Source organism: Toxorhynchites rutilus, chromosome 2, assembly GCF_029784135.1.
Source record: "Toxorhynchites rutilus septentrionalis strain SRP chromosome 2, ASM2978413v1, whole genome shotgun sequence".
In the NCBI taxonomy this organism is placed as follows: Eukaryota; Metazoa; Arthropoda; class Insecta; order Diptera; family Culicidae; genus Toxorhynchites; species Toxorhynchites rutilus.
The window spans coordinates 302,087,076-302,109,913 of NC_073745.1; the positions used below are offsets into that span (position 1 = coordinate 302,087,076).

The 22,838-nt window shown below is 38.8% G+C and overlaps 1 protein-coding gene across 4 annotated transcripts in view; it reads left to right on the top strand.

Annotated features, from left to right (window-relative positions):
- The window catches only part of LOC129771701 (homeobox protein PKNOX1-like), a 221,093-nt gene that overhangs the window by 145,380 nt on the left and 52,875 nt on the right, over positions 1-22,838 (top strand). For all 4 annotated transcript variants that reach the window (XM_055775628.1, XM_055775629.1, XM_055775627.1 and 1 more), the window contains one exon: positions 9,995-10,020. The gene's annotated coding sequence lies outside the window, so the exon portion shown is untranslated. The remainder of the gene's footprint in view (positions 1-9,994; positions 10,021-22,838) is intronic.

A 22,838-nucleotide genomic window follows, 5' to 3' on the forward strand; every position in this document is an offset into this window, starting at 1 on the left:
TTAATTTAGCGAATTTGAAAGCATTTCAATTTTCCCCTGGATTTGTGCTTTTGTTCATTTTTTGTGCTTGTAAAGGGTGTGTCGCATCAAATTGCATCACGGATAAAACGCTGTAGAAATTCGCCCAGTAGACCGATCCTTTTGAAAATTTTAGACAGTAAAATAAAAACTATTAAACAACTTTTGGCATTTTCTTTTTATTCATACTTCGAGCCCAAGCCCGTATGCTCGCACCTTCCTATTTACCCCGTCCATAAGGTTCTGTACAACGTCAGGTTGTAGTTTTTTTTGAACAGAAATCCATTTTCTCCTGAAGTCCGCCTCCGATTTGACAATTTTTGGGTTCTTCCGGAGGGCCTGCTTCATAATCGCCCAATATTTCTCTATTGGGCGAAGCTCCGGCGCGTTGGGCGGGTTCATTTCCTTTGGCACGAAGGTGACCCCGTTGGCTTCGTACCACTACAACACGTCCTTTGAATAGTGGCACGAAGCGAGATCCGGCCAGAAGATGGTCGGGCCCTCGTGCTGCTTCAATAGTGGTAGTAAGCGCTTCTGTAGGCACTCCTTAAGGTAAACCTGCCCGTTTACCGTGCCGGTCATCACGAAGGGGGCGCTCCGCTTTCCGCAAGAGCAGATCGCTTGCCCCACCATGTACTTTTTGGCAAACTTGGATAGTTTCTGCTTGCGAATCTCCTCCGGAACGCTGAATTTGTCCTCGGCGGAGAAGAACAACAGGCCCGGCAGCTGACGAAAGTCCGCTTTGACGTAGGTTTCGTCGTCCATTACCAGGCAATGCGGCTTCGTCAGCATTTCGGTGTACAGCTTCCGGGCTCGCGTCTTCCCCACCATGTTTTGCCTTTCGTCGCGGTTAGGAGCCTTCTGAACCTTGTATGTACGCAGGTCCTCCCGCTGCTTGGTCCGCTGGACGAATGAACTTGACAAATTCAGCTTATTGGCGACATCCCGGACCGAACTTCTCGGATCACGTCTAAACTGCTTGTGATCTTTTTCACTGACGGAGCATCCATTTTTGCCGTTCTTCACCTTCCGGTCGATGGTTAGGTTCTCGAAGTATCGTTTTAGTACTCTGCTGACCGTGGATTGGACGATTCCCAGCATCTTACCGATGTCCCGATGTGACAACTCCGGATTCTCGAAATGAGTGCACAGGATTAATTCACGACGCTCTTTTTCGTTCGACGACATTTTTCCAAATTTACGAAAAATTGACAGTGAAGCATTGCCAACGTGATCTATACACTCTTATCTGATTATAAGCGAAAGCTGAAGATATAATTCCTATAAATTAAATTTCTACAGCGTTTTTTCCGTGATGCAATTTGATGTGACACACCCTTTAGCAAACAAAAATATCAGCGAGGTACAATATTTATATCTAATCGCGAATCCCGTGCGTGTGAATCGGTCACTCGAAATGCAAAGAATGTTTGTTCTACGAACAATGTTGATAGAGATAACTTAGCAATCTAAACTCCACCGTATCCAAATTATTGAGTATAAATGAGCTATTCGTGGTTTCAAATCACAGTATTCACATCTCATCAGTCATCCAGATAGCGAACAGACGGCAGTGAGGTTTTCAAAGGGTCTTTTTCAAGACCGAGTGTTGAGTTAAGTTTTCCAAATTGGTCTTTTTCAGGACGAATTTGGAAAATGAGTTGAGAAATTTTATAAATGAATAGCGTGGCGTTTGGGATGCAAGATTTTGAGCGTTCATAAATTTTTGCCAGAACGAGGTATGACAATCACCTTATTCGAAAGATAAAAGGTATATGAGTTGTGTTCATAACTTATAGACCAAAAACTTGCTTTAAAATCTCAAAACTGCTTTTAAAGTAAATTATTGAAAACAAAAATACGGATATCTATGTTTTGAAATATTTAAGAGAACGTACATCGTCGTTTCATTTCATTTGGTAGTGATTTTTGTTTACGATTGAATCACTCGAATTGTTGATTTGTTGATTTGTTATCCATTTCAAGGCCACCAAAACTTTTCACAAAACATTTTTTTTAAAGTGATATACTAAAATTTTTTAGGTGTTTTTAAAGTGATATACTAAGTAATAAAAAGCGAATTGAATTTTTTTTTATTTTTTGCCGAAAGAGTCTGAATTTAGGAATATGTTCGGGCTAATTGGTAATAATGATGATAATGCTCTTTGAATTATAGAGATTTCAAACTTTCTGAGTTAATTCGACTCTAACCATGGAAAGGCCAAACCTGAACTAAACTAAACACTCGACCTTCAAAAATGCCATCTGAAAATCCTCTTTACCATCTGGTCATTCGCGGTATGACTAACGAATCGTGAATGGCTTTTTCTCGATTGATCATTCAATTTACATATATTTGAGCACTGTTTCCGGGTTGAAAGTGGCGTAAAAGTGCAGCGAATTTCAAGTCTGATGTGGATAAGAGCTGTTGCTTTCGCTTCCACTGCCCCCGCACGGTCGGTTAGGTTCGGGTTTTCTGGTGTCGTTCTGTGCGTTCTTTGGAGTATTGGAAATATAATTTTGCTAAGAGACGCTGAAGAATTGCTTGAAAATTCAATATGTTCAATGTTTCAGTTTCAGTGATCTAAACAGCGAGCAATTAACAGTATATGTTCATGCTCAGAATCATTTGTCAATCTACTTAAATTGACGTTTTATTGCTTTTTGAAACGTTCGCGTCCTTCAGACGATGAAAGCATTGATTTATCGTTTCTGTTAGTGCTATCGAATATATACTAAAGAGTTTGGTTATTAAATTTATTTAATGCTTGTTCTCGTCGGCAACAAATTCGTAGTCCTACGTCAACAATGTGGCCATTCATCTTTTTTTGCGGCCCGTGACACCATGACTAACACGTGTTTGTGGCCCTTCTGATAAAAAGGTTGAGTTCCACTGGGCCAGACCAACTTGGATACAAACTTTTTCAACTCGGTGTTAGCATTGGGTGTGCTCTTTTGACCGCTCGTTAGCTGGAGCAGGACTAGAATGAAAATTGCAAATGAAATCTCCTTAAAACTTTCGCCCGGGGTTAGCCTATATTTAAATTTCATTTCGCCTGTTTAATATTCCTGCTTCTGCACATCAAAGCGAGCTCTGCACTAAGTATGCTTTGTGCTTATTTTGAGAATGCATTCTGTTCACTAAATTGAATGTTTTTCGCCGCCAAAATTGACGGCTGTGGTTATGGCACTACTATTTATTTTGTCATTCGTTTGGATGACATGATGGACGATGCTTAGCTACGATTATTCTGCAATGGTATTGATATATTCAAATTGTATTTCACCACTATGTAAGGTACTCTAAGTATTACGATTATTCAAACGCGTATATGAAAATCATTCGGAAAGCGAATGTAATTCTCCAAGCGGCGGTGGAGGGTATTCTTGAGCTACCTAAAAAATCGAGTGAAATTCAGTGCTTCTTGGCATCTTTAAGGCACGGTAATGTTTTTTTGCACCAAATTATAGCTTTTATTTAAATATCACATACCATTAAGCTCATTCAATTTTGTATAACTTATATGGTAGATAAATTCAGGTTGAAGTAACTATGTGCAGAAAGTGCCTAGCATAATCTAACAAATAATAAAACCTTATAAAATACAAGAATATGGGAACTTTTCTACAGTATTATCGTGATAATAGAATACACACTTGATGTAAGAAAAAAACAATTGGATTAAACCTGTCACATGAAGAAATATAATGGAATCTGTGAATGAAGAATGAAGAATGAAGAATGAAGAATGAAGAATGAAGAATGAAGAATGAAGAATGAAGAATGAAGAATGAAGAATGAAGAATGAAGAATGAAGAATGAAGAATGAAGAATGAAGAATGAAGAATGAAGAATGAAGAATGAAGAATGAAGAATGAAGAATGAAGAATGAAGAATGAAGAATGAAGAATGAAGAATGAAGAATGAAGAATGAAGAATGAAGAATGAAGAATGAAGAATGAAGAATGAAGAATGAAGAATGAAGAATGAAGAATGAAGAATGAAGAATGAAGAATGAAGAATGAAGAATGAAGAATGAAGAATGAAGAATGAAGAATGAAGAATGAAGAATGAAGAATGAAGAATGAAGAATGAAGAATGAAGAATGAAGAATGAAGAATGAAGAATGAAGAATGAAGAATGAAGAATGAAGAATGAAGAATGAAGAATGAAGAATGAAGAATGAAGAATGAAGAATGAAGAATGAAGAATGAAGAATGAAGAATGAAGAATGAAGAATGAAGAATGAAGAATGAAGAATGAAGAATGAAGAATGAAGAATGAAGAATGAAGAATGAAGAATGAAGAATGAAGAATGAAGAATGAAGAATGAAGAATGAAGAATGAAGAATGAAGAATGAAGAATGAAGAATGAAGAATGAAGAATGAAGAATGAAGAATGAAGAATGAAGAATGAAGAATGAAGAATGAAGAATGAAGAATGAAGAATGAAGAATGAAGAATGAAGAATGAAGAATGAAGAATGAAGAATGAAGAATGAAGAATGAAGAATGAAGAATGAAGAATGAAGAATGAAGAATGAAGAATGAAGAATGAAGAATGAAGAATGAAGAATGAAGAATGAAGAATGAAGAATGAAGAATGAAGAATGAAGAATGAAGAATGAAGAATGAAGAATGAAGAATGAAGAATGAAGAATGAAGAATGAAGAATGAAGAATGAAGAATGAAGAATGAAGAATGAAGAATGAAGAATGAAGAATGAAGAATGAAGAATGAAGAATGAAGAATGAAGAATGAAGAATGAAGAATGAAGAATGAAGAATGAAGAATGAAGAATGAAGAATGAAGAATGAAGAATGAAGAATGAAGAATGAAGAATGAAGAATGAAGAATGAAGAATGAAGAATGAAGAATGAAGAATGAAGAATGAAGAATGAAGAATGAAGAATGAAGAATGAAGAATGAAGAATGAAGAATGAAGAATGAAGAATGAAGAATGAAGAATGAAGAATGAAGAATGAAGAATGAAGAATGAAGAATGAAGAATGAAGAATGAAGAATGAAGAATGAAGAATGAAGAATGAAGAATGAAGAATGAAGAATGAAGAATGAAGAATGAAGAATGAAGAATGAAGAATGAAGAATGAAGAATGAAGAATGAAGAATGAAGAATGAAGAATGAAGAATGAAGAATGAAGAATGAAGAATGAAGAATGAAGAATGAAGAATGAAGAATGAAGAATGAAGAATGAAGAATGAAGAATGAAGAATGAAGAATGAAGAATGAAGAATGAAGAATGAAGAATGAAGAATGAAGAATGAAGAATGAAGAATGAAGAATGAAGAATGAAGAATGAAGAATGAAGAATGAAGAATGAAGAATGAAGAATGAAGAATGAAGAATGAAGAATGAAGAATGAAGAATGAAGAATGAAGAATGAAGAATGAAGAATGAAGAATGAAGAATGAAGAATGAAGAATGAAGAATGAAGAATGAAGAATGAAGAATGAAGAATGAAGAATGAAGAATGAAGAATGAAGAATGAAGAATGAAGAATGAAGAATGAAGAATGAAGAATGAAGAATGAAGAATGAAGAATGAAGAATGAAGAATGAAGAATGAAGAATGAAGAATGAAGAATGAAGAATGAAGAATGAAGAATGAAGAATGAAGAATGAAGAATGAAGAATGAAGAATGAAGAATGAAGAATGAAGAATGAAGAATGAAGAATGAAGAATGAAGAATGAAGAATGAAGAATGAAGAATGAAGAATGAAGAATGAAGAATGAAGAATGAAGAATGAAGAATGAAGAATGAAGAATGAAGAATGAAGAATGAAGAATGAAGAATGAAGAATGAAGAATGAAGAATGAAGAATGAAGAATGAAGAATGAAGAATGAAGAATGAAGAATGAAGAATGAAGAATGAAGAATGAAGAATGAAGAATGAAGAATGAAGAATGAAGAATGAAGAATGAAGAATGAAGAATGAAGAATGAAGAATGAAGAATGAAGAATGAAGAATGAAGAATGAAGAATGAAGAATGAAGAATGAAGAATGAAGAATGAAGAATGAAGAATGAAGAATGAAGAATGAAGAATGAAGAATGAAGAATGAAGAATGAAGAATGAAGAATGAAGAATGAAGAATGAAGAATGAAGAATGAAGAATGAAGAATGAAGAATGAAGAATGAAGAATGAAGAATGAAGAATGAAGAATGAAGAATGAAGAATGAAGAATGAAGAATGAAGAATGAAGAATGAAGAATGAAGGATGAAGAATGAAGAATGAAGAATGAAGAATGAAGAATGGAGACTGAGGATTGAAGAGTGAATAATGAAGAATGGAGAAATAAGAATGAGGAATGAAGAAGGTAGCGTGAGGAATGAGGAATGAGGAATGAGGAATGAGAAATGAGAAATGAGAAATGAGGAATGAGGAATGAGGAATGAAGACTGAGGAACGAGGAATGAGGAATGAGGAATGAGGAATGAGGAATGAGGAATGAGGAATGAGGAATGAGGAATGAGGAATGAGGAACGAGGAATGAGGAATGAGGAATGAGGAATGAGGAATGAAGAATGGGGGATGAGGAATGAAAAATGAAGAATAAAGTATGGAGAATAAACAATCTGGAATCTGGCACCTAGAATTTAGATTATAAAGTCTAGAATCTAGATTCGATCTGAAATCTGGAATACTGAATCTGTAATCTGAAACAGGAATCGAGAATCTCAAAACTGGAATCTGAATCTGAACCTGGGTCCTGCAAATTGTTGCTTTTTATATTCTATAGCCAAATAGGGAACGAATTGAGTCCACTTTGAACGGATAGACGATGTCAAGCTGTCGCGACCCAAATCTTACGAAATTTCTTCAAAGGAGCCTTCCGAAAGTGATTTGACCAATTGAATCGTTGGAGCGTGCTTGGTTGCAAAACAGACTTCTAAGTTCAGACCCAGATTAAGATTTCAGATTCGGATTTTTAATCAAGATTCGTGTTTCGGAGTTTTGTTATTATACAGAAAGTGTTCCCCATGCAAATTACAAATTTAGATTACAGATTTTGTTTCGGTCAACAAATTTTAGATTGATGTCCTAGATTCAGATAAAGAAGAATGTAGAATTCACGTTCAGATACAAATTCTAGATCAAAACCACTATTTCAAATTCAGGTTCAGATACCAATTCTATATTCCAGATTCGGCTTCTGTAGTTGAACATATTGAAATTTGTGGAGACTCCTACGTGCAATGAATCAGCACCGCCGACTCACTGGATATTTGCGTCTCGATTTTTAGGTGATCCAGGCATATTCCCATCCGATTTTGCAAGTCCTTAACGCAATTGACCAGATAATATATCGTCGGTCAATGGTGTGTACGCGTTATGATATCATAAACTATACGAATTCATTCGTTCAAGATGTATTTTCATCTGTAAACATAATACATTATGGAAGCTCCTTCGGGAGAAGAATCATATTGCCAGCTTTATTTAGAAAGACAGATTTGTTGAAGTTCTCAGGTCTCCCAGGGAAAACCTTCGTTGTCGTGTATTGTAATATAGGATGAATCAATACAAATATCAATAGATCTATAGGGTATCGTATACACAATAAGCCACTGTCATTTATACGCCTTATGACTACTAAGCAGTTTATAACGGGTGTTAAATAAAAAATGAGAATTTTTTCAATCACATATAAAAAAAAAATATTTTTTTTATCGATTTCAGTATTTTTTATCAATAACATAATGTATTTTCTTCAAAAAAATGTCAGTGAATGTTTGAGTAAGGGCCGTGGTCTGCTGTTCGACGCAACTTTGTCGCAATGCTCTCACAAGAACGTTGTACGGCACTTACGTCCATTTTCCGGATACAATTCCGTATTCTTGTAGTCAGTTGCTTCGTGTCCTTGGCCCTCCAATTGTTTTTATACACTAGGGCACTGAGTGAGCCGAAGAAATCCTCGATTGGGCGGCACTGGGGCAAGTTTGTTGGTTTACGATCTTTCGGCACGAACGGTATCTTTTTCTCCTCAAGATACGCCAACGTCTTCTTGGCGTAATGAGAAGACGCCTTGTCCGGCCAGAAGACGTACTTCCCATCCGCGTGATGCTCGTTCAGGAACGGCAGCAGGATTTTATTGAGGCACTCTTCTCGATAGATTTGTTGGTTGATTGCCAGACCGCTCGGCTTAAACCAAGGCTTTGAAATGCCCCGGTCGGAAATGGCGATATACAACATAACCTTTTTTTCAAACTTGTGCTTGAACTTGTATTTCACTTCAGGCGGTGTGGATGACTTGTCGCTGGAGTAGTAATTATCATTTCCTGGAATATGCGTTTTGGACACCGGAAAATAGCTTTCGTCGTCCAGAACGAAAGACGCGGTATTTTTTGGTCATCCACCGACACTGTGATTTAACCGTCTCAATCTGCTCCTCCGTGTACTCCGGCGACCTCGTCTTCTTCCTACAGACGATTCCTTCCATCTTGAGGGTCCGATGGATCAATACTTGGGAGCAGCCATATTTCCGACCGACGTCACGCAGGTTGGTTGCGTCCTTGTTGTCAAACAGCTTCTCTAACGATGTCTTCCTCTGCTTCGTCATTATCGTCACCGGACAACCACTTCCGGCCTTCCGCTCTACGTTCAGGGAACCCAGGATACGATATACCGTACTGACAGGTACAATTTTCTTCCTTAAAATGTGCCACCGTGAACTTTTTTCCTTGTTGGAAATGCGTTTCGTAGAACCGTACAATGCGTTCGCGGAGCACGTGCTGTTTCGACGCCATCTTTGCTTTGACTAAATTCAAACTAGCAAAACCAAACACGTCTACTGTTTCTAGGGAGCCCAAAGAGCAATTTTCTTGGGGAAAGAAAATTTTACGCTCTTTATTTGAGTTACTGAAAGGTATTGAAAAAATTCTCATTTTTTATTTAACACCCGTTAGCAGTTCTTAAGTATAATACATACATCTGCTCTACGACATTTCGTATGGTTAAGAGCTCCCGTTCAAATGAACACATCACTCATCCAGTGAATCTCAAATCCCCAATCTATGAATTAGGAGCGACCATTCTCGCTGCGACTAACATTAACTTCCATTCCCTCAAACCTGGGTAACAACCATATTCAAACACATTTGGTCGTCACTGTGTTCGTTCGCAAAAAATTGACACGCAAAACACATCATGGATCGCTGGATGGCGCGTCACAATTGGCACTATATTTGCAGCTCAGACAACGCCACCTCCCCTCCCCCGTTGCATGCCACCACCACACGATGCTGCCCGAGCACAGTTGACAATTTATGTTATTATAGTGAAATGAAAAGTCATAACTCATCGTCGATATTGTTATTGCCATTCGGAGACCATTAAGTCGCGACTCGGTTTAATGTGGCGAAGGATTTGTTTTCGCATTTTATTATCACTCGCTGCTGCTGATGCTGCTTTTATCATCATCGTCATCCACTTCAGTGCTGCTCTCCTGCCCTTTATTCGCATATCGCCATGTAAAAACAGCCGCACTCGAATCGGATCGAATATTAATCGAGTGCAGGCATTTTAGGCGCTTTTGAAGAGCGATTTTTCTTTAATTGCCACGCGGCCGAATGAACCGTCGATATTTATCCGGGTGATTAAAGTTAATGCTTAATGGCGATCGGAATGTGTGTGCACTTGCGTTGGAGGCAATTATCTACATGGAACAGCCGGACCGCATTTAATATTCACGAGTGGGGTTTGTGGTGCAGTTTTCTGGAGCACTTTCAAGAGGCAAAGAAATGATGTCGATGACGGCGCCGATCGCATCAATTTGGCCCCGGGTAATGCGGAGTCTCGCTAATGGGCCTCGACGACATCATCATCGATTATGGGGCTGGGAGGAAAACATTATGAGCGAAAAAAAATTATCTGCTTCATTTTAGGGGTTCTGTATTTATAGCACCGCCACTCACTAATAATCTGCTTCTTTTTATCTTGCTTTAATTCCAGATTGCATAAAATGGAGTAATTAGTAGGTAAGTGCAATTTGCTCGGGTAGCTTATCAGCTGGTCTGTCGATAAAAGCCTAACTCTGGGAATACGTGCTTCTTCACTTGCCGGTAGCAAGTCTGACTCAAGACACATAGTAATTACTCGCGCCATGCTCAATATTAGAGCTGCACTTATCATACAATTGGTTTGTTTGTTTACGCGAGAAGCGTTGTTATTTTTCACCCAATATAACATCCAGCTCTGCAACGCAAATTATGCTCCATGAACCGAAATAGGACGTTCAATTTGGCCATGGCGTGGACACATACACACACGCAGCGTTATCTAATATTTGCCACAAGAAGACCACCGTTTCGCCACTGAACCATAAAACCGTTGACACCCTGGTGGCGAAACAAACGCGCGCGCTTGTTTTTCGAACAAAACGCGCATTTCTTCGCTCCAGTTATCGGTTATCTTTTCACCGCCCACATGCAAAGATAAGATTGTAACGGTGCCATCGGTGTCTGTTCTGTATGCTTTCTTTTACATATCTCGCACCATTTGCTCTCTCCGCATACACCGGGGGACCGGGAGCAGAATGGGAGCGGATCATAAACTACTCCCACGTGTGTTACAATGTGGACCAGCGGTCTGAGCTCGTTGGTGCGTGGCTGGGAGGGAAAAGTCCCCCCTCCCAACACTATTCTCGCCTCATATCATATCATCTAGCACACAGTCACCTCCCCCCGAGATCATAGAAGAGATCGCAACTATAGAGTGGCAAATTTTAGTTTGTTTTTTTTTAATTCTATTCCATTCACCTTCGGCATCGTATTTTCTCTGCCAACCGAAGGAGGGAACCCACTGGTTCTGCTCCCTCTATGTATGTGGAATCTAACTTCTCTCATACATAATACATAAATATGCTACCCGTGGCCCTTTCCCCAGCAGAAGGAAAATCGCAAACACTTCTCTATCGCGTGAGGGTGGTTTCTTACGTCTGGCGCTTTGGCGGGTCTTTGCGCTTGTTAACTCATTTGAATGCCGGGCGGGAGACTCGCATTATAGGCGAAATTCGAATAATTTACGTTAGCCTCACACCTCGATCCCAGTGATGATATATGACGATTCAATGGCGATCAAAATCAAACGTATATGTTTCACAAGTTCTTAATTTCGAAAAGGAGTGCGTTACGCTTGGAATGCATGGTTTTGAGCGATAATACCTCTTTGCTGGCTAAACAAAGTGATATGATAATCACGTCATTCGAAAGATAAAATGTCTACGAGTGATGTTTGTTACTTATTGACCTCAAAAACATGATTCATTAGCTCAAAAACTGCCTCGAAACCAAACTATTGGAATCGCAAAAATATACAGATATGAAATTTCTGCTTGAACTTAATCTCGGTCGTAATTGGTCAGCGGTTGATGCACGTCGTTTGCTGATAGCGAAAGCAAATTTTGTTCTTCGCTTCGCCGCTTGCATTCCCCCCACATCACAAACGAAATACACCCATACCTCGCTATACGGCCGCTCTTTATACGGCTTTTCGTTGAACAAGCTTGGAACCGATCCGATAGAGTTTGTATGAATTTGTATTGGAATAATTTATTCGTGATACGGCTTTTTTCTTAGTGGCCCAGGAACGTATCTGGGCCGTAAAGCGAGGTATGGGTGTAGTTACATACAATTCCATGATATTTCCTTCTTCGTTTGTATTATAAAGGCTTCAAGCTTCGTAGTTTATTCGCTACCGGTCGCATGGTATGGTTTCGTTCTTCATTATTACATGGACAAATTTGGAGACAATGCGTATACGCGATGAAAAATACACAGACGTCGTCTGATGACAAATTTTCTTACTTAGGATGCATAATACTCTCCATCAGATTACCAGACCCGGGGACATTTTTCATTTGTGCAAATTTGAATGGAATTGTTACTTAATTTCATTTGATTACTTATAACATTTAATGCTGTCTCTTATTTAACAATGTCCTGATATTTCCGACAAAACATTACAAATAAATTCATCATCAGACACAATTTCCGTTTATTATTAACGTGAGACTACGTAAGTGCCAAATCAGAAAACAAGTCACGATTTTATGAATTAAAATTAACGTTGATAACTACTCTCGCTACAAATGTTGCTGTTGATGATTTGCGATTCCAATCGAAGATTCTTTAAGATTTGTTTGATATGCTGTACACTATGATTCCCCAATCCTTAAACGGTTTAAATTAACTAAAAATGGAAGCATTCCCATTTTCCTACACATTTTTTCTACCCATTTGTGTACTTACCTAACCGTGCTATCAATAATGTTCAACTTATGCATATGTGATATACAATAAAGGGTGTGTCACATCAAGTTGCATCACGGAAAAAACGCTGTAGAAATTTAATTGTTAGGAATTATATCTTCAGCTTACGCTTATAATCAGATAAGAGTGTATAGATCACGTTGGCCATGCTTCACTGTCAATTTTTCGTAAATTTGGAAAAATGTCGTCGAACGAAAAAGAGCGTCGTGAATTAATCCTGCGCACTCATTTCGAGAATCCGGAGTTGTCACATCGGGACAACGGTAGGATGCTGTAAGATCGTCCAATCCACGGTCAGCAGAGTACTAAAACGATACTTCGAGAACCTAACCATCGACCGGAAGGTGAAGAACGGCAAAAATGGATGCTCCATCAGTGAAAAAGATCACAAGCGCGTAGTAAGCAGTTTAGACGTGATTCGAGAAGTTCGGTCCGGGATGTCGCCAATAAGCTGAATTTGTCAAGTTCATTCGTCCAGCGGACCAAGCAGCGGGAGGGCCTGCGTACATACAAGGTTCAGAAGGCTCCTAACCGCGACGAAAGGCAAAACATGGTGGGGAAGACGCGAGCCCGGAAGCTGTACACCGAAATGCTGACGAAGCCGCATTGCCTGGCAATGGACGACGAAACCTACGTCAAAGCGGACTTTCGTCAGCTGCCGGGCCTGTTGCAAGCAGAAACTATCCAAGTTTGCCAAAAAGTACATGGTGTGGCAAGCGATCTGCTCTTGCGGAAAGCGGAGCGCCCCCTTCGTGATGACCGGCACGGTAAACGGGCAGGTTTACCTTAAGGAGTGCCTACAGAAGCGCTTACTACCACTATTGAAGCAGCACGAGGGCCCGACCATCTTCTGGCCGGATCTCGCTTCGTGCCACTATTTAAAGGACGTGTTGGAGTGGTACGAAGCCAACGGGGTCATCTTCGTGCCAAAGGAAATGAACCCGCCCAACGCGCCGGAGCTTCGCCCAATAGAGAAATATTGGGCGATTATGAAGCAGGCCCTCCGGAAGAACCCAAAAGTTGTCAAATCGGAGGCGGACTTCAAGAGAAAATGGATTTCTGTTCAAAAAAAACTACAACCTGACGTTGTACAGAACCTTATGGACGGGGTAAAGAGGAAGGTGCGAGAATACGGGCTTGGGCTCGAAGTATGAATAAAAAGAAAATGCCAAAAGTTGTTTAATAGTTTTTATTTTACTTTCTAAAATTTTCAAAAGGATCGGTCTACTGGGCGAATTTCTACAGCGTTTTTTCCGTGATGCAATTTGATGTGACACACCCTTTATTAGTATACCACTGCAGCGCTCGCTATACGGACAAAGTGGACAAGAGGAAATATTGTAATGTAAGCTCCGCCTGTTTTTAACTGAGTACACTGGAATCGTTTTCAACGCGATTATTTCCGTGATCTTTCTACGCGATTTTCCTGAAAGTATGCGATCTGCGTACCGTCACCTTGTTGGGAAGAGAAATTCTGTGAGTGCGCATGCGAGTGTGGTTGTGACGAGCGCGCACCGGTAAAGGGATTTATTTTTAAATTACGCGATTTTTTTCTACGCAATTACGAATTTTATGTTGTCGTTCTACGAAAGCATAGTATAATTTGTGGATTATTTCTTTGGAAAATTATATTTTTGAGAGTGTTGCAGATGTAATTTTGCTAAGAGATACTGAAATTGGATATTCAATAAGTTCAGTGTTTCAGTGTCGCGAAATTTAAAAAAAATACCAATGACATTTGTTTTTTTCAGTATCACTTATTTACTTTTTATTCATTCAATCATTCATTGAATCCTCGTTTGTTTCGATATCCATATACAGGGATTCCCCTCCAATTCGACATCTAGCTAATTGGACAGAACTGTAATGCGACTCGAATAATTTTACATTTTCGCCCCTAATTGAACATATTTGTAAACATTCTTTGTGCAAGTTGCTACAATACGTTACTACAACATTTTTAGGAGTGTTTCCAACCTAGATTAAGTATTTTGCACACTTTTCTGATGGTTATTTGGTATATTTTCAATGATTTTCCTGTTTCAACTTGTTTTCCACCTTGTATTGCGTTTGTTGATATGTCCAATTACAGGTCACAATCGCCTCTAATGCGACACTGAACGATGCCTCGGTATGCCGAATCAGAGGCAACTCTCTGTACATATCTCAAATTATCAAAATGGTTGTGAAAACACGTAAATAAATTTTGTTTATACCCTGCGAAAATATTTGAAAAAATACCTGGCATCCCTATTCGTGACTACGAAGCTGACTGTCAGTTTGTGTGCGTTATATATGCGTGATTGCCACGAAAGATGAACACATTTCAATGACAAAATTTTGGCTGAAAATTACTGAAAATTAGTTTAAGATAAATATTCTAATTATTAGAGAATATTAGATCAATATTTCTATAAGAAGTGGAGAAATTGAAAATTTCGTACTATGATAATAAGGTTTCAATATTGAGTATTGAGTATCTCTTTCACTAATTATAAAGTAATCGACAAGAGGTTGAAATAACGATTTTTTTTGTTTATCAATCCCACTCGGTCAGAGAGTATTCTTTTTTTTAATGTATGAATTACCTTACCAATGAACAAATCGATATAACCATTGCGATTGACATAAATGGTTGTACCTGTTTGGTCACTCATAATCCTACTGCCATACTGCAATCACCACAACCATCACTCTCGTTGTATAAAGTTGTAAACATAGCGATCGGCAGTGAGGGATATTGGAACAACCCACCATTTGGTCAGATTTCCGAATAAAATGAGTGAGTATCACAACTGAGTATTCGGATCTCACCTGCCGTGAAAAGAGTTGAGTGACTATGGTCGGGTTTTTGTGGCATTGACGGGGATGCAAGATTCAAGAACTAATCAAGCAAACGGAATCAAATTTGGCATGCCGAGGTTTTAGGGGGCAAGAAACATTTCTAAGGTGGATCAACACTCCTCCCACCTTTATAAGAGGGGAGGGGGGTAAGGCTGCCATGGAAATGAAACACAAATTTCTACATAACTCGAGAACTAATCAAGCAAATGGAACCAAATTTTTCATATGGAGGTTTAAGAGAGCAATAAATGTTTTTATGGTGGTTTGACGCTCCTTTTCCCTCTCTAAAAAAAGGGGAGAGAGTGCTGAACAACTCGAGAATTAATCAAACAAATGGAATCAAACTTGGCAAATAGAGGTTTTAGGGATCGATAAACGTTTCTATGGTAATTCGACACTCCTCCCCCCGTCTTTAATGGGGACCATACAGATGAAACACAAACTTCTGCATAACTCGAGAACTAATCAAGCAAATGGACCCAAATTTGGGATGTGAGGGTTTTTAGGTACGAGAAATGTTTCTATGATAGTATGACACCCCTTCCTCCTCTGGAAAGGAGAAAGGGTCCCATAAAAATAATGCACCTATTTCAACCAAACATGACTATTGAAAATTTTCGGAAAACTCTGAAGGAGAATGGGAAAATTCGAAAAATTCAATTCGCATGTGTTCTACAGTTATATATTAACAAACGTTGTTAGTCCATTTGATGTTTGCGGTAACGAAATTGATCTTCGTTCGAAAGTGTAAATGGATTTTGATGTGATGAAACGCCCTCCTATATCGTATTCTATCTACTCGAGAACTCGAGAAAAAAATTGTCCGATTTAGGGCTGTATTCATCTATCATATTTTCTGTATCAAACATTTATTCCAAGTAGCGGAGAAACATGTTTCTTGTAAGTGGATGAAAAATCTTGCACAGGAATTGTGTCTGAAAGTAATCTGATATTATAATGTCGAGTTTTGGTAGAAGTACTAAAATTTTATAGTGAAAAATAATTTTAAAGTGTAGATTAGAAGATCAATCAATGAACAGCTCTGCGATTGGACCCATGAACGTGCGCTTAGTGAGAAAACGTGGATGTGATAACGAAAAACAACGAAGTTTTCCGGGTGAGCTAGTAATAAATATAAAATTGTCATCATACACATGTTATCGTTCATATGATTTTTCCCAGTGTGGAAACTATATCTGCTCAAACAAAGCTGCCCTCAGCACCCAGAGCAAAGCAATATCAAGAGACGGAACAAAACGGCAATAATAAAAATAACGTGCAAATATATGTACGTGTGCGGCATGTGGTTTTAATAGGGTTTTTACACAAAAATATGATTTACTGCCCGTACTTTCCCTCTCGGGAGCTTCATCATCGTTTTTCATTTGGCGTAGGCAAGGAAGAAGCCAAGTCTCCGTACCGTCTCTTTCCTCACAAAAGAGCGACAAACGTGACGGGGAAGGCAGAAACGGATTTGACCGGAGTTTTATTCACTTTCAATGTCTTTTTTTCTGTTTCCGCCGCCGACGATGGGAACGATGGGAACAGGGAAGGCGGAACGGCGGAAGGATGCTGCGGTACTTATCAAAAACACATAACCAACATTTAATTGCCGAGTTCTGCTGAGAACTGCTGGGTTTTACGTACGCAAACGGAGGCGAGGTAACGAAAGGACCATTTCTTCCGAATGGCTTTCTTCGGGGCAAACCATGTGTGTGTGCGCTACGTCTGCCACTCCGAGGCCCGAGACTAGCGGTTGACGGGTTGACGTGTGAAACATGGTTCCATGGTTCCACACGTGGGGCATGATTCTGCGTGACGCTTTGATATTGGAATGGAAAAATGTGCGTTTTATTGTCGGATTTTGCGGGGACAAACGACCCACTGGGACGGTGTATTATTTGGGACATAAATAACAAATGTGATTTCGATGTCACACAGGGGTACACTGTAATGTGCGACGATTTTGGGCGAATTAAATGTCCGATTAGGTTGGGATTATACGCGCAGGGAATTGAGTGTGACCGTTGTGGCGTGCTGGACCGGTTTCTAGTGCGGAATCATCCTTTGAAGTTTTATCTCGTGAACGTCCGACTTTTCCTAGCGATAACGCCTTCTCATGTTAACACGGCAACGATCAAACACTAGTTGCCGGCAGCAGCAGCAGCAGCAATCTTCTAATACCGCCCGGCCAATTAGCTTCAATTAAAGGCGACTTTATTTGAATATTTCATCTGTAAATGGAGCATTTTCGTCGGCTCATCTTTCTTCCTGTTGATCTCAGCTTCATGTGACATGACATATTTGCAACGAGAGATATGGGCAGCAGCTAGCACTGCATTTATATGCCGTTTATTTCTAATATGACTGCCACCTCATCATCAGGTGTCGAGAATACATCAAAGTCAAAGACTGTTGTTTGTTCACACAAACCTTCCTGTCGTGATAATAAATACGGAGCTTCGGCTATGTACTTATTTATGAGCCCACGCAAGAAACTGGTTACTGTTTATCTCAGATTACATATTCTCTTTTGGCGCAGCTCTAAACGATGCGACCGTCAATATTTGCTATTTACATTTGATTTGAATTGCTACAGGATTGGTACTACTCGCGGATTGCTTCAGAAGAAAAATACGCCGCACAAACAAGTTCTATTTAATCGGTATGATAATTAGCTTCTTATTTAATATAATGCCATCGTTAGTGAAACGAAATATTGCGTCATCTTCATTCTGAGTATAGAAGAGTTGCTAATGCTAAAATGATACATACAAACCAAAGATGTACAGTGAGTAAGTTTAAGTGGAACCTATAGGGTTCGAAGAGTGATTTGTTGTATTCTTTCACAAGAGAACCAATCATTTGCTGGATTCATTGTGTAACAACTCCATATGGCTCGGTTCTCTTACATGGGCCTCCCCCAGAGCTCATGTTTAAGCCCCCTTTTGTACAATTTATATGTAAGCGACATCGACAATTGCCTTACACAAAATCGCAGCCTAAGACAACTTGCAGATGATGGAGTGGTGTCTGTCGTAGGATCAAACGAATCCGACCTGCAAGAACCCTTCCAAGACACTTTGAACAATTTTTCAACCTGGGCCATTGGGCTAGGGATCAAATTCTCCACGGAGAAAACAGAGATGGTGTTTTTTTCTAGGAAGCATAGACCAGCAAAACCAAAGCTTCAACTTTTGGGTGAACCGATCACTCATGCTATGTCATTCAAGCATCTTGGGGTCTGGTTCGACTCCAAATGTTTTTGGGGGCCCATATTAGGTACAGGGTTGCCATAATAAAATCTGTGTTTTTGGTCTAAAAAAATCTTTTTATCTGTGTTTTTTCTCAGAAAATCTGTATCGAAATCTGTATTTTCATTACAGTCGTCTGTCTGCTTCCAGCCACCACAGCAAAGAAGTATACTGATATTATAATTTATGCAACAATATACCAGTTCACACTTTTTCTAAACAAATTTTAATGTCTTGTGAACTTATTTTCGAACCAAAACGTTGCTTCTATGAATAATAGATAACCGTACTCAGTATAAACAAAAATTGCCTGAAAAAAATTCCTGTTTGAGGAAAAGATCAATGGAAAACTCCATGTATTGCGGCACTGTGTAGTTCTAACGAGCATTGTTCTGTTCTGTAAACAGAAAAATAAACGGCAAAAGACGTTATACTAATTATTTTTGTGATATACAGTAAAACCTGTTTTTGTGTGGTTTTTTTTTTGCGATTTTCCGTTCTTGTGCGGTATTTTTGTGCGATTTTTTTTGTGCGGTGTATGCAAAGAAGCATATTTGACGAAGTTATCGTCCATTAATTTTTTTTTTGATGGTTTATATGCATTGTAGTGCGAAAAAAGCATATTTGCGTCTCAATTACCCACTTCTGAAATCTTTCCCCTCCTCTCATCAAATGCTTTCTAAGTTTTTCTAAGTTTTTGCATGACATGATTTCTAACAGCAACACGTTTCGACATGCAACTAAAAGCACAAAACAGCCACGCACAACCGAAAAGGCAAAGTGTCCCATCGCAAAGCAGGGAAACAAAAGGAAATTAAACGGTGAATGGCGTGGATTTGAGTTATTTTCTTGAGGGAAACTTTATTTATGCGGTTCCTATCTACCGCACAAAAAATTTTTTTTTTTCAAAATGTGTACCGTACACGATTTTTTAAAGCTACTGGTGAAGTTTTGCACGGTTTTTTTATGCGCCTTTTTTCGTGCGGTCCCTATCCCCCGCACAAAAAAAGGTTTGCCTGTATGCGAAAGATATCACACGAATAAGAATAATGGCAAATATTTTTAAAACATAAAAATAAAAACATTGTTTAGTAAATAGTTATCAGAAGTTTACAAAAAATTAATTGAGATTATGAAAGATGAATAAAATTATGAAAGATGAATAAGATATTCATCTTTCATAATCTCGCAAAGTTATACATAATGTAAAAAAGGGGCCCGGACGACACACATGTCGTAATTTAATACGACCGCAAAGGGTTATATTTATAAGTCCAATCTTGAAGCATAATCTTAGCTTTAGTATCATTTATTGGCATAGTTATTATGAATTTGACGAATGAATGATTATTGAATGTTTACGTGGATACCATCAACCACATAAACATTCGTATTCACTATGATTTAGTAGGAAAAAAATAAACAGTGACGCAGACTTTCGCATCTTTTCGCCTTAGTTTGAGCATGAGAAAGCAGTACTATAGTACCATATCGTTATTTTGAAAAATCTGTAACTCTGTATTAAAACCGAAAATTATAGGAGGTTGTGTCCTAGATACGACCGCATTGTTGACGTAGAACTACGCTGTTATTTTATTTGAGTCGCTTGTTTATATCTTCGGATATTATTCTATTATGCTTTGAAATTCTAGAAACAACTGCTTAGTAGAATAATCTCTGAAATTGTTTTTTCATTGTAGAATCAGTTGACGATAATCGATTGATGATTCATTCTTGCCCTCGCAAAACAATACACTAGCTGATCGTATGTCGCAGTTTATTTCATGTCAATGCATTGAAAATTTACCTCGAACGCTATTCCGGTTGGCTTTTTCGCAAATGACATAGACTCGGCTACAGTCGATTATATACATGTTGCACCAGTACCATTATTCCACATCTCATAACTACATCAATATATCTTTGGCAACGCATGGAAACAACAACAATGACAACTCTTGCAAGTATCAAATATCATGCTACATGTTATTTAGTATTGCCTCTAAGGAATCGCACCTCTAGGTAGCGTTCGTACAACGTAAACCAAGCGCCATAGCATACATACAGAGCCATGCATTGGTGGCTTGGAACTACTAGGAATATAAACACTTCTCATCATTTTGCGCTATCACCAAAAGAAACGCTTCTTTTAATATTACTGGCCTCGAAAAAAGTTGCATTACTTTATCATGCTCGAGAGAAGCGCAGCTGTCACCCTTAGTGGAGGAAGTTTTGCTACTGGCAAGCGAAACCTTATCACATACAAAATTCCAGAACGACATTTATTTTTTTGGTGACTAAACAAGCGAAATAAACTCATTTTGTTAATGAAAACAACCTCGAAAACAGTAGCAATGCTTCATTATGATCAATATCAGCGCAAATGGAATCCTTGTGGAAGGCAGTTTTGCGACTGGCACGCGAACCCAAATAACTTTTAACATTCCAGTAAGACATACCAAATAATTTTTTGGCGCACAACCTCAACGCATGCTTCGCCATAATGTCAGTTTAATGGATTGATGCATTCTCAAAGGCACCAACGAAGCCCTTATAATGACGGAAAACAAACGATGTTAACTGCTTGGAAAAAGACTGAATTATGCCACACAGCTTGTACTCTGCTGTAACACCCATTGATGCAAATTCGCTGATGAGTTTGTCAAGAGCGACCGCCTTCACCACCAGCGGGGGGTGGTTGATTTTGGTTGCTGCCTGGGTAACGGCGTTTACATTTTCGACCGACGCTCCGAAATCGCCTACTTCGCTGTTGTTCGATGCGGTATCACACTCGCGAAGGCTCGGTTCAGTGCGAGCGCTTTTCACTGCACCAACATCGCGTGCATCATTAGATGACGCTTGCCTCGAAATTTTATTGCCCCTGGCAATGCGTTTGTTTTTTGCAGGGCTCGAGCCTGTCTTCATCTCCTTCTTGCTCATCACACACTACGCGAAGCGTCCAATTTATGACGCGGAAAGAAAAACACACGTTACGAATAACGCGAAAAACGAACAGAAAAACCAAACGACGATATCCAAGTTCGATTACCACTGGTGGGGTCCAATCTAAGATCGAAGTGCAACGAAAGCAAAGTGAACTGGATTGCTCAACAGTACGATGCCGAATGAAAGTTTGCCTCAGCGAGATCCATTGTTTATACTCTAGGCATGTATCCCCCTTCATTCTTGTACTTCTCCTTTGTTCACGGTGACTTTAAATCCTACGATTTCCCCTCCGTTGATCGTCGATAAGTTGCTCGTTATTGACAGCTCTGTTCGGAAAAGCACACAAATGGACAGAACAAATGTATGGGAAAATGGAAACGCTTGAAGTTTTCATGAATTTTAACCATTTACAAACCAGGCGATTCTAATGTAGAGCATATTAAACAAATCTTAGGGAATTTCCGCTTCGTTTGGTATGTAAATCGCCAAAATCCGTTCGAGGCAAAAATAGTCATTAACGTTAACTTTATTTCATAAAAACGTGACCTGTTTTCTGATTTGGCACCCTTAATGAAAGACGTAGTTCTACGTCAAAAAATCTGTAATCTGTATCTACAGATTCTTGGTTTCAAAAAGTCTGAAAAATCTGTATAAATACAGATTATTCTGTAGATATCGTAACCCTGATTAGGTATCTGAGTAAAAAATGCTAACAAAGAATAAGCTTTTTCCGTACAATTACCGGCACCTGGTGGGGAGCCCATCCAGAAGATCTTATAATGTTGTATCGAACAACTATTCTCTCAGTGATGGAGTATGGCAGTTTCTGTTTTCAATTAGCTGCTAAAACACACCTCATCAAACTCGAGCGAATTCAGTATCTTTGTCTCCGTATTGCGTTGGGATGTATGCCCTCAACGCATATCATGAGTCTCGAGGTTTCGGCAGGCGTACTCCCACTAAAAGATCGCTTCAATTTATTATCTCTTCGGTTCTTTATCCGGTGTAAGGTCATGAACCCATTGGTTATCGGAAATTTTGAGCATTGTTACGATTTCCTTATATCCCATCCTTCTCCTAAAAATATGTCACCCTTCTAAACTCGAGTACACCGCGAGTAATCGGTTTCCCACCTTACTAATCATAGATGTAAGAAAATTGTTTATTTATATAGTTTTAAAATTATATTTAAGAATTCGGCTGTTTTAAACTTAAGTAATTGAGCCTGTAAAAATAAACTAATTAATAAAAACAACAAGATGATCGGCTAATTTTACGAAGACAAGTTTACCAATTCCGAATACATAATTCAATAAACAAAGCATCCATGAGAACCAGAACCAATAACTGTTGCTGTGAGTGAGTGATGCTTCACAATCAAGTACCACACTTCTCTGATACCAGAAAGCCGCTCCGTAATATGCTCCTGTAAGCCTGGATTTTTCTCAACGACGGAGCCCATGTGAGGGGGTAATGATAATG